This window comes from Protopterus annectens, chromosome 8.part0 (assembly GCF_019279795.1).
Source record: "Protopterus annectens isolate FY-2018-M chromosome 8.part0, PAN1.0, whole genome shotgun sequence".
In the NCBI taxonomy this organism is placed as follows: domain Eukaryota; kingdom Metazoa; phylum Chordata; order Ceratodontiformes; family Protopteridae; genus Protopterus; species Protopterus annectens.
In genome coordinates this window covers 1,201,163,419-1,201,176,218 of record NC_056741.1, presented here as the reverse complement: position 1 = coordinate 1,201,176,218, position 12,800 = coordinate 1,201,163,419, and the positions used below count along the sequence as shown (strand labels likewise).

The following is a 12,800-nucleotide window of genomic DNA, read 5'->3' as shown; positions in this document are numbered from 1 at the left end:
CGGAATTTGTACTTTACTGTGTGTATTTGTTTTCCTTTCTTCATATATGGGACGTCCTTTCTGGTGTTAGTGGTGAGGATTGAGGTTCCTTGATTGCTGAGCCAGGGCACGGGTGTCACATGTGTTTGGCAGTGGTGGGATATCGACAGCACATGTTTATTAGTTGGCAAATACTAATTGGTTTATAGTGGTGTGAGAAGAGAGAATCCTGTAGCTTATGTTCAGTGATCTCTGAAGGTGTTTTGTACTCTAAAACAGCCACGCAGTGAACACTCATAGTTTAGATCACAATTGTTTTATTTATTTTGTTAGCTTAGTTAGTCAGGGTGAGCAGGCAGCATGTCAGCAGAGGAGTATGGAAAGCTGACAAGGAGCCAGCTGGAGGAGATGTGCCAGGCTAGGGGACTGGTGCATGGAAACCTGACTAAGGCAGACCTGATTGCATCCTTGGTTACAGCTGCATCAGAAAACTGCATCCAGGAGGACAATCAGACTGGCAGTGGAGATACAATATCCTCAGAGAATGGAAAACTCAATCTTTCTATGAAGTACAATCAGACTGGCAGTGGAGATACAGTATTTCCAGAGAATGGACAGCTCAACCTTTCTGCAGTGGACTTAAAAATCCATCTGGAGCTAAAGAGACTTGAGTTGGAGGCCAGGAGTTTGGAGATAAAGGCCAATGATAAAGATCATCAGACAGGCATAAGAGGGAAATGCTGACTCTTTGCAGAGTCATGGAGGTAATGGGGAAGGGAGTAACTGGACCCCAGAAGCACAACAGGTCAGTAAAGTTCTTCCGCAATTTAAAGAGGAGGATAATTTTGATAGTTTCATTCATATGTTTGAGAGGGTATACAAACAGTATAGTGTTGACCATAGGCTCTGTGTACAGTTCCTGACCCCCTTACTCCATGGGAAAGCTGTAAATGCATTGGCTAAAATGTCTGACATTGCATGTTTTGATTATACTGCTGTAACAAATGTCTTTTAGAATGTTTTAAGCTAACACCTGAAATGTATTTCAAAGTTTCGTGAGCATAGATGCAAGGCAGATGAAAGTGTGTGTGAATATGTTGCCGAACTGAGCACTTATTTTCATAGCTGGGTGAGTAGATGTAAAGTCACCACTTTTGAAGGGCTGGCAGACCTTTTGGTGAGGGAACAAGCTCGTAGCACTTTGCCTGAGGACATGAGGATCTGGTTAGCTGATAGATAATGTGCTACTTCAGATGAGTTGGGGAAGAAGGGAGACCTATACCTGGCAAGCAGGGCAGCCCTGCACAGGAAGGGGACCCCCAGTACTGCTCATGGGTCTAAAGGAACCCATGGTGGGCAGCACAGACTGCCCCAACAGAATCTGCCAGTAGCAGGGGAAGCCACTAGTCCAGGTACATGTCCAGGAGCTAGGGTTAAATGTCTTGAATGCAAACAGTGGGGCCATGTGGCATACAGGTGTCCACGGAGGAAAGGTGGGGAACCAAAGGTGAGGGAGCCAGTAGGTGGGAAAGACAAAATGCCAATAGTAGGTTGTCTTGAGACAACAGGGGTACTAAACTACCACCAGAGGCTATATCCTATTGTAGTGAATGGCAAAGAGGCCATTGCCAAGAGAGTCACAGCCTCTAATATAACTATTGTAAAGCCTACAATGGTTACAGAGCAGCACTACTTGCCTTGGCAGTCTACTCGAATCAGGGCTTTAGGAGGGATCCCATTCCAAATACCTTTGGCTAGGGTTCACCTTGACTGGGAGGGTGGAAAAGGAAGCCAGCAAGTAGGTGTGTTTGAGGATATACCTGCAGATGTCCTGATAGGGAATGATTTTGATAGTGCAGTACCCTGTGCTTGTGCAGTTACATGCAGTCAGGCTTGGAGACAAGCATGTGGGTCTGGTAGCCTGGGGAGACCCAGACAGGCTGCATACTTGCAGCCAGGACTGCTGAGGTGGTTACTTCAGGGAGGAAGCTACTGTGTAGCAGTGAGACTGAATGTGAGCCACAGCTGCTTGTGGGTACTGATGTTCCCTTGGACAGGGTAACTGCAAAGGTAGAAGTGAGTAGTAGTACCCAGGATGACAGTGAGGCAATGCTGTCAGAGGATGCCAGACTTCCTGTGGAAGGGGAGCTGAGAAGGGTTATCAGGAGAGAGTTGAGACAGGCTCAGCTCTCAGACCCTACATTGCAAGGCCTGAGGCAGGTACCTAGGGAGGCACCTGATTCTCAAGGAAAGGGGGAATCTGTATACTGGGACAAAGGGTTACTATACAGATGGTGGACACCTGCTGAGGGCTAGAAAGTGAGAGAGTACAGCAAATCATAGTGCCTAGAGCCTACTGCCTGGCACTTCCAGCCATAGCCCATGATATTCCCTTTGCAGGTCATATGGGCATAAAACGTACAAAGAGATGTATTATGCAGAACTTCTATTGGCCTGGAATTTCCAGAGATGTAACAGGGTACTGCAGGACCTGTGAGCAGTGCCAAAAGGTAGGCAAGGCAGGAGACAATGTCAGAGCTCTTTTGATGCCTTTGCCTGTGATTGAGGAGCCATTTCAGAGGGTAGCTATGGATATTGTGGGTCCTCTGAGTACTTTAAATTCCACAGGGAAAAAGTATATTCTAGTGGTAGTGGAATATGCTACTTGATACCCTGAGGCAGTGGCTTTGTCCTCCACTGAGGCAGAGAGGTTGGCAAATGCTTTGTTAGAGATTTGCAGCAGGGCGGGTTTCCCAAAAGAAATACTAACTGACCGAGGTGCCAATTTAATGTCAGACCTGCTGGCTTGTCTGTGGAAGTCCTGTGGGGTGAAACACATGAAGACCACCCCCTACCATCCCACAGACTGATGGTCTTGCTGAAAGGTTAAACTCTACAATCAAGTCCATGCTACGGGCATTTGCAGATCAGTTTAAGAGGGAGTGGGACAAATAGTTGCCTCATCTGTTGTTTGTTTACAGAGGGGTTCCCCAGGAATCTACAGATTTTTCACCCTTTGAGTTGCTGTATGGGCATAGGGTGAGGGAACCTCTAGATTTAATTCGAGATGAGTGGGAAGGCGAGTGCAAGTCTCACAAGGAGTCTGTTGTGGCATATGTCCTAAACCTCAGGACAAGGCTCAGGGAACTCATGGGCTTGGCCCAGGAGAACCTGGTAGAAGCCCAACCCAGGTCTCCAACCTAGGACATAGAGTGGGGAGTGGTAAGATAAGGCCAAAACCTGCCAAAGTGGAAGCCATTCAGGCATGGCCTGCACCTGTTACTAAAAAGCAGGTGAGGGCATTTTTAGGGACAGCAGGGCACTACAGAAAGTTCATCCCTAGTTATAGTACCATAGCTGCTCCCCTCACAGACCTGACAAGGAAGAACAGGCCAGATAAGGTAGTGTGGACCCCAGCATGTTAGCAGGCATTCCAGAAGCTTAAAGAAGCTTTGGGAGGTCCCCCTGTGTTAGCTAGTCCATATTAAAGAAAATACTTTGTTGTGCAAGTGGATGTTTCGAACTATGGGGTGGGGGCTGTACTTAGCCAGATTTCTTCAGAGGGGGAAGAGCACCCAGTGGGTTATCTCAGTCATAGGCTCCAACCCAGGGAGGAATGCTATGCAGCTGTAGAAAAGGAATGTCTAGCCATAGTGTGGGCACTGCAGAAACTTCAGACTTATCTATATGGAAGGAAATACACTGTTATGACAGGTCACAACCCCCTAACTTGGTTAAACAGAACCAGCCAAAAAAATGCCAAGTTGCTAAGATGGAGCCTGGGGTTGCAAGCATTTGATATGTCAGTGCAGCAGCACAGTGGGAGTAGCAATGCCAATGCAGATGGGCTCTCAAGACACGGAATAGGGTGAGGTACACTCAGATAGACCTAACCCTCTCAAGTGGCATTTCTCAAGGGTCACTTGAAAAACTAGCTTGAGTTCTCCGGGGGGGGGGGGGTATGTGAATATTGGGTAGAGATGGCTGAAGGCTGCCAGCCTAGCCAAATAGAATTTGATACATAATTCTGGCATTTGTAAATATAAATGTAAAATACAGGCTTGTGTCTTAAATGTAAAAAAATGCTGTTTCAAAAATGTGGCAACATTTCCATCTGCTTTAGGGAAAACTAAGTCAAGCATTTCAAACCTTTCTTTTGAAATTAAAATTATTTCATCACTGCCTTTGATGTTTTACAATTCGGCTCCAGTCCAGCTAGAGGAAGGCTTCCTGCCTATTGTTTTAAGGCTAAAGTTAATGACCAGAATTTACATGTGAAATGTCTTTTATTGTTGAAGTTTCCTGAGCAGGTTAGATGGTTAAATAATGTAGCCTGTTGTCCTGGGAACTCCAGACTAAGTGTCAAAATGATGTAATGTGTATACTGGGAAAACATAAGTGTCAAAATTATGTAATCTGGGAGGGCCCAGCAGAAATATTTGTTAGTGATTTTAAAAACCATTGCTCAGGGAGAGACTGTAAGCATTTTGATCTTGGACATCTAACTCAGCACTGCCTGTTGTCTTAACTAAGTTATCTTAGAAGTGTGTTTTCTTGTAGAAATAGCTAGGACTATAAAGATTAGACTAAGTGTTTTTTCTGTTATGTCAGAACTGTTCTACTGAATTATTTTAAGTTTCTGTGTGATCTCTGAACTCTTGAATAACGCTGTGGTGTAGTAGTATTGTCTTGTGTTCTAATTATTTATTATTAAATATTTAAAACCTTTTACCTGTGGCTGGTTTGTGTAGAGATAAGTTAAGCTCTAGAGTACATTGCATATTTATAGAGTTTATTGTACAAGGCCACTCTAATAAGCCATGACTGAGTAGTCATACTACTATTGGTTAATAATATTGCACAGTAATTATTGGACACCCTTTTAAGGGCCTTTGGGTAGCTGATAATTATTAGGTGGTGGTGGCAGTAATTACTACCATATAGTCTGGGTATAGGGGCACAGCTGGAGAATCTGTGTCAGCCTTTCCCCAGGAGTGTCTGTGAAGTTGTATAAATGCTTATCTCTAGGTGTGTGTGTGTGTGTGTGTGTGTGTGTGTGTGTGTGTGTGTGTGTGTGTGTCAGCTACTTGGGCAGGGACACGAAGCACTGGTTGGACAGAGAGGGTACTGGAGGTTAGCTTGCCAGCTAGGCTGAGATCTGGACCCTATAGCTGTGCCAGTGGGGAGTATTATTGGGGACCTGGAAAGCAGGGGAGCAACCAGCCCCAGACTGACTGTGATCTCTGTGTGCACTTAAGGGAAAATGTACTTTACTGTGTGTATTTGTTATCCTTTCCTTATATATGGGACGTCCTCTCGGGTGTTAGTGGTGAGGACTGAGGTTCCTTGATTGCTGGGCTATGGCACAGGCATCACAGGTACATGAGATAAAGGGCAGTGATGGATCAGAAATAACTATTTAGAACAAATTGAGATTCCCAAACTCACTTAATCAAATTAGCAAAAAGTGCAGCTGATTGGGCTCCCATTGCCACTCCATTGACCTGTTGCAGATATTCTCCTTGGAAACAGACAAAAGTGTTTCTCAAGATCAACTCCATACTGTCTTCCAGAAGAGTAATATCATTGCAAGAAAATGTTTATGCAGGTTATAGAATACATCATTTCTAAAATTATAAATCTAGAAATAGGAAGTCTCTTAGCTCTGGACCAAACCAGTTCTGCTTTGTTTACAGCAAATATTGCTAATTTACTCTTGTGAACTTCTTTAAAATGTCACAGAAGCTGTGAACAGTGATCATCCTGTGCATATTGCATACCATGACCTGGCTAAAGGTCTTTCATACAATTCACCCCTAAAGATATTATTGATAAGCTTTCATATCTTAATGTAATTCCCTGTGTTGTCCATGGGATAGCTTATTGGCTAACTGATAGAACCCATATAGTGATAGTCAATGAAGCTTCCTCTGAATGCATAGATGTAACTAGTAGAGTTCCATGGAGATCTGTATTAGGCTTTCCCCTCTTCAACATTTATTTAACTGTCATAAAATGCAAAGTCTCATGCTTTGACTTTTAGGTTTGCTTATTATTTCAAACTGAGTGCCATTGTTTGCTTGCTCACCAGTATGCACTGACTCCAGCAATGACTAGACTAACTTATAGTGCAAGGACAATGATTTCAAATTAAGTGATAGGAAATGGAGTGTACTTTTGTTTAGGAAAGGAAAACCTCTTCAGCTACTGCCAAACACAACCCTCCAAACTGATATGATGGTTATCTGGGGCCTATGCACATATGTTGATCACTTACTGTCATTTGACCACCATGTCACCTCATGGTTCAGAAATCATTTTGTCTGGTCCAACTATTTTCTGAAAGACATGCCCTCTGGATTTGAAGTTCTTCTCCCCTTATATTCCTCTTTCCTTTGGCTAGTCATTGAATGTAATGTTCCCTTTAGCATATATCTATCCAAGCATATTAGTCAAAGAGATCCCAGAGAATCACTTACATAGCCAGCTAGACTAGCAGCCCTCTCATTTTACTTTGCTTCTTATCAGCTTCTCCATGATGATTTTTACTCTGCCTTCCATGGCACAAACCCAACCCCATTTGACCTTCTGTAACTTCTCCGAATCAATGGCTCCTCAAACACCAATGTCGAGGATCTTACTCTATACCATCAAATAAATAAGACTTATTGCTGTGATATAGTTCTATCCCAATGCAGTCCTGACCTTTGAAATAAGAATCCCCTATATCTCAAACAAAATAGTACGTGGCCACATTCAAAATAAACCTTGATAATTGAATAGACAGCCACAAATTGTCCCTAGTGCCATCCTGAATTAGTCTCCTTGACAAAGCAGTAAGCCATTGTTAAATTCTTTCACTGAAGGTTCACACAGGTGAGTCCTTAAGGATCTTACTGACTGACTGTTTAGTAACCACCTATGAACCTGTGAAGTTAAGTACATGTCAACAATGCACCCATCACTGCTTGTGCCCCTTTTTGTTCAGCTGTTAAAACAACTTAGTGAGTACTCAGCAACATTATGGTCTCTATTCAACATGTTTCTGGTAAATCATATGTAACACAAAAACAAATGCTGGACAAACAAAATAATTGGGTTCATGGGCATGGATTGTCATGAATGACTGATTCAGGTGGACCTCTTCTTTCTTCCTTATAGAAGAATGAGACGGTGACTTACTACTTTGTTATAGGGCTCCCAGGAATCAGTACTTGCAGCATTGTATTGGACTGACAAGTGGCTACACAACTTTAGACTTAGGAGTTTCAGTGTGTCATTTTGAATTAGTGGCTCCCAGTTGGAATGGACTGCCGAATAAATCTGAAAACTCAGATAATGTGGAATCATTCAAGAAGATTTTAGAGTACTACTATTATAGGGAGAGGAAAGATTAAATCTGGTGAGTATCAGACATTTTGGGGCCTTAGTTCCTCATCTGGAAAGTATGTATGCGTTCAAATTTGTTTAGGGGGATAGCTGCAAGCTATGTGAAAAATATATAACATTTGCTTTGATTATTAATACATGTGTTTTGTCTTCAAGTGTAATCTTCTACACTGTTAAAAGAAAAAAAACATTAACATATCTTTAACATATCTCTTTTTCCATGTTTTGCAGTAAATTCGTCTGTCTTTGAATAAGAATTGATTGCTAAAAAGAAAATCTTTGAACATGTGTTTATTCATTATTTAAATATGTTTATGTAAGATAAACAATGATCAAACAATGACCAATTACAGGCTCAGTCCTGCTAATTTGGCAGTAAGGCATATGGAATATAAATTTCTAAATTGTAACTTTTTAAAATTACTTATTTATTTTAATTTTTTTACTGGTATAGAACACAGATCAGACAATGACTAATTACAGGCTCAGCCTGTTTATTTAGTAGTAAGTCATTTGTCATAAAAATATAAAAAATAAGTTAGTTAATTAATCAATTTAAATTTATTTACCAGGATAGGACACTGATCAGAGTATAACCAATCACAGGCTCAGCCCTCTTAATTTAGTAGTAAGTCATATGGAATATAAATGTAAAAATTAAGTTAGTTTGTTATTTAATTAATTTAAATTTATTTGCCAGGATAGAGCACTGATCACACAATAACCAATTAAAGGCTCAGTCTTGTTAATTTAGCCATAAGTCATATTGAATTGCTGAGTTGTTGTATAATGATAACTTGTTTGTTCAAGGCCAGTTTTAAAGCATGCTATCACCATATCCTGTTATTAATGACTTAATTTGTTCACCCACTGTTCATTCTATGATCATTTTGATAACTACACATCCTGTCTGTCAGACTTTCATAAGGTGCTAATGACACTTCAAGCCAATTTAATTGTCTTGACTGGTGACTCTAATGCTACTCCAGTTGAACAGATATTAATATTTCTCCAGTCTTTGGCATGGCACTATCAAAGCAAGTTACTTAGAAACAGATTAAAGTTTAAGAGGTAGTCAAGAACTTGCCACTTCTTTTGTTGCCACTGCTGCTAGGGACACATTATGAATAGAAAGTATGTTTATTTCCTTTTGGACAATGTATCTTTAATTCTTTATTTAATAAGCTTACACCCCATAGTAAATCCCTCATTAAGATAATCAATTTTAACATTTTAGTAATATAAAAAAAAAAAACTCAAAGATACACAAACCAATGAAGAAATTAACAAAAAGCAAGCTTTCAAAAGCAGTCCACTAGAGAGAAGTATAAATAACTTTATGATGTTTTTTATTGTTAGCACACGCTTTCGGAGAGCTCTGTGTCCCTCCTTCCTCAGACACAAAAACAATGCAATGCCTAACTAAAATTGTTCTATATATACCTCAAATCAATTAACTAATTAATTAATTATGCTAAATATGCTAAACAAGATCAAATACAAAAAACGCGAAACCAGAAGCAACTACAATTTCATAATAACAGACTGCTAAAATCGCAATGCTAAGCCTTACAATGCCCATCAAACAATGTATAATTTGAGTAGTTATACAAACAGGAAAAATCCATGTTTAATTTGTAATCAAATATAAACATATATACATAACTATAATAAAGCTCACTTTTTGTTATTTTAGTAATATACTATGGGGAAAATAAATATAATTGGACATAGAATCTTCCTTAGTTGGTCTCCTTTTCTTGCTGGTGGTCAACATTTATGGCACTTGTGTTGTTAAATTTTTCAAACACTATATAGAAGACATTATAAGGAACAAAATATACACATGAATTTCCTGAAAGAATAACTTGAGTTAACAGAAACATTACTAACAGTTAACTGTGAGAGGTATAATATACCAAATAACAGATCAGCAGTGCAGATTAAAGAGTTATTGTCTGATATGCAAAATCAAGTCCTTTACACAGGCAGATTATTTAAGGAGCACCAAAATGGGGACATTTTTCTTCCCCTTACTTACAAAACAAAGGAAGATAAACAATATAAAATGGTTAATAATAAAACCTCTCCAGTAACTTGCCATAACCTAAGTTTAGACCTATTTGCAAGACTTTATCAAAAGCATTATATATATCAATATTTGAGCAAAGACTAAGACAATTAACTCTTTTTGTAACATAATTTTATTGACATTCCTAATTTTGTGAAATGTAGTGTTGCAGAAAAGGCAATGCACAAAATCTTCCCACAATCACCAGAAATAATATTTGGCTCCAGCATGTTGCCACAAAGTTATAGCTTTAACTTTACAACCAGTTGATCCAGTTTTAATAAAATTATATCAGCAATATAGCATCATAAGTTGCAAAGATATAACTATTTTAGCTTGGAAGAAATTCTGTTAGCAAAATGAAATACAAATCCAGAAGAAGGGAGTGTTGCCACCTACTCTCACTACTGATGACATCTTTTATATAATAATGTATATTGACTACTTAACTTGACATACTGACTATATTAGAGCAAAATTCTTCTAAGAAATAATGTAATTATCACAAATCATGTTTTGCAAGCCTCTATAGCATATTGCACTCTTAGTTCACAAATTTACTGCAGACAGGTTTCTGTTTTTTTTTTTTATTTCATACTCAACTTTCAACCAGGTAGACAAGAAATTTTATATGTTAGTACTACAGAAATTAAGTTCCATCCAAAACATATCTGCTTTATTTTATTTTACTCACTCTAATTGCTTCTAATGAACAAGATTTGAAGACTGACAGCCAACATTTCAGGGTCAGGCCAGAATGACTTCTATTTCTAAACTCATTACAGCCTAGTGACGTCTCCAGGCATTTCTGCAGTTACCTCCCTCTGCGCCTCTAGGAGTCAAATATTGCCTGTTGATATTTGCATTAATAATTCCAAAACCATGCTACATGCAAGGTATCAGAATATTTTATCTTGAAGCATACATGATGGCAAACATAATTTTATTGATTATATGACCTCTGTCAATTAGTACTTGTTAGAACTGCAAGGTGATAACTTAATTTTTAAAGGTTGAAGCTACACCCACTGGGAGTTAAAGGTACATACTCAAAAGAGCTCTACTGGTGGGAATGAGTTAATTTCATTTTATCTCAAACTCTTTTCATCAGGCAGTGTAGGCTAATGCCAACATATAGTCCATTAAAAATTAGAATACTCAGCTCAGATATATAGAGTACACAGATGATTTGCTTTTGATAGCCCCCAGGCATTTTGCAATCTTGGCTTTAGAATCCTTTGTGTTTTTTTTCCTAAGTTTTGCATGCACCGAGATTAATTTTTGGTGCATGTGTTGTAGGGTGTTGATGTGCATAATAGGCCCGTGCGATAAATGCAAATAACACCTTAAGGGCATCAAGTATTTCATCTGCATGGATTCTGAACATCCATGACTTTTGTTTACTTTTTAAATCTTTATGGTTTTAAACACACACATACACACACACACACACACACACACACACACACACACACACACACACACACACACACACACACACACACACACACACACACACACGTACACACAGAGGTTCTGCTGTGGAATACTAAATACCCCACCCCAGACTTACATATACTAACGCCACCTTTGCACCAAAAATTCCAAGAAGGGGCAAATCTCCCAAAAGAAGAGAATAAGTATTGGTTAACACTTAGAAATCATGCCAGCAGTGGTTTACTATGTACAACAACAGTCAGCTTTGTGACATTCAACCTACTACTAGGGGGGTGTGGGGGATGTGAGGGGCAAAGCCCCCCACTTACTTTTGTTTTACTAAGCAATATTAAAGCAAAACCAAACAATATAATATGAAATTAAGTGGGGAGCTGTGCCCCCACACCCCCCCTAACTATATATTCTAACTCCAGGGTCGCACTACAGTGGGGAAGGGGACATATTCCATTTACTTGCCTTACAGTGCTCTGGAGACTGCCAATAATACTTGTCAGTCAAATGAAGTGTCAGTCAAATTAAATTTCAGTCAAATGGGGTCAGTCAATTGGAAGTTAGGGCAAATGAAGTGACCCATATATATATATATATATATATATATATATATATATATATATATATATATGTATGGATCTAGGACTTTGAAACCCAAATGGCCGGGCATACTTACGTGAAAGTGTTTTTCACCGAAGAAGCACTTTCGCGTAAGTATGTCTGTTACCGAGGTCGTACTACGGTGTGGATAAGGGAAGATTCCCTTTTCCCCACTGTAGTGCGGTCTTGGAGGGAGAATATTAGAGTAGGGTGTGTGTGGGGGGGCACAGCGCTTTTGTTAAAGTGTGTTCGGTGGTTATGGATTCGGATGTTTGATCATTCGATCAAACGTCCTAGATCCACACACATATATATATATATATATATATATATATATATATATATATATGTGTGTGTGTGTGTGTGTGTGTGTGTGTGTGTGTGTGTGTATGTGTACATTTGAGTTAATTGTTTTAAGTTGAATGTGAAACTTGTCCCCTTTGATTAAATGATTTAATTCAAAGTGGAATACAAGATTGTGAGCTGTGAATTTTTTTATTCCTTATTCATTTGTGCACACTTATTAGATAGGTAAGAGCACAATATGCTGGCATAGATATACAAATTACACACATTTGTAATTCTAGCCTGTTACATCTCTATAGATTTAGATGCACACTCTTGTGGTGTGTTTGACACCTTTGATGGGTGACTTTATTTGATTTTCTGTCATGTGTGGGTTTACCACAGCTATTGTTATCTTCTGCCATGCATTCATAACATTTGGTATATGACGCATTTTGCCACAGTGTGCTAATAATTTTCTTTTGATCATTTATAAGATAGACAATTATATGAAGGCATTTTCACAGGTTATAAGATAAAGCCTGAAAAAAAAACTGATAATCCCTTCTACCAACATAATTATACTTTACAACTGCAATAGTAGGTCATGCAGTGCACAATTCCATTCGTCTGCTTGGCTGTTTCAATATTCCCTTAATGATTGTGATTTGTAATATCTTTCTTACAGTGCTGCATCATTTTCATTAAGTCTTATAAAATTTCTGAGCAGAAATGATATATATCACACTGGCAGTGTTTTGCACTTGTGATCTTACATATACTATCCTACGACATGTACTCATGTACTTCTTTATATTAACTAGTTTATATAATGGCATTTAGTTATCTATATTGTTTTTGTAATATATACTTACATAGTTTAGGAAATTCCTAAAAGATAGTTAGTCTTCCTTTACATCCCTCTTTATTTATATGCTTAGTTGATCTAATTTGATTAGTAAATTTTTGTCATGTATTTTATTGAACATTTTATATATTCTATGTTTTGATTGCATTACTGGTCTTT

At 38.9% G+C, this 12,800-nt stretch overlaps 1 protein-coding gene across 1 annotated transcript in view; it reads right to left on the bottom strand.

Annotated features, from left to right (window-relative positions):
- Positions 1-11,827: 11,827 nt before the first annotated feature.
- Positions 11,828-12,800, bottom strand: part of LOC122809303 (C-X-C chemokine receptor type 3-2-like) — a 46,269-nt gene continuing 45,296 nt past the window's right edge. The window contains exon 2 of the mRNA XM_044080693.1: positions 11,828-12,800. This exon is cut by the window's right edge and continues 1,595 nt beyond it. The gene's annotated coding sequence lies outside the window, so the exon portion shown is untranslated.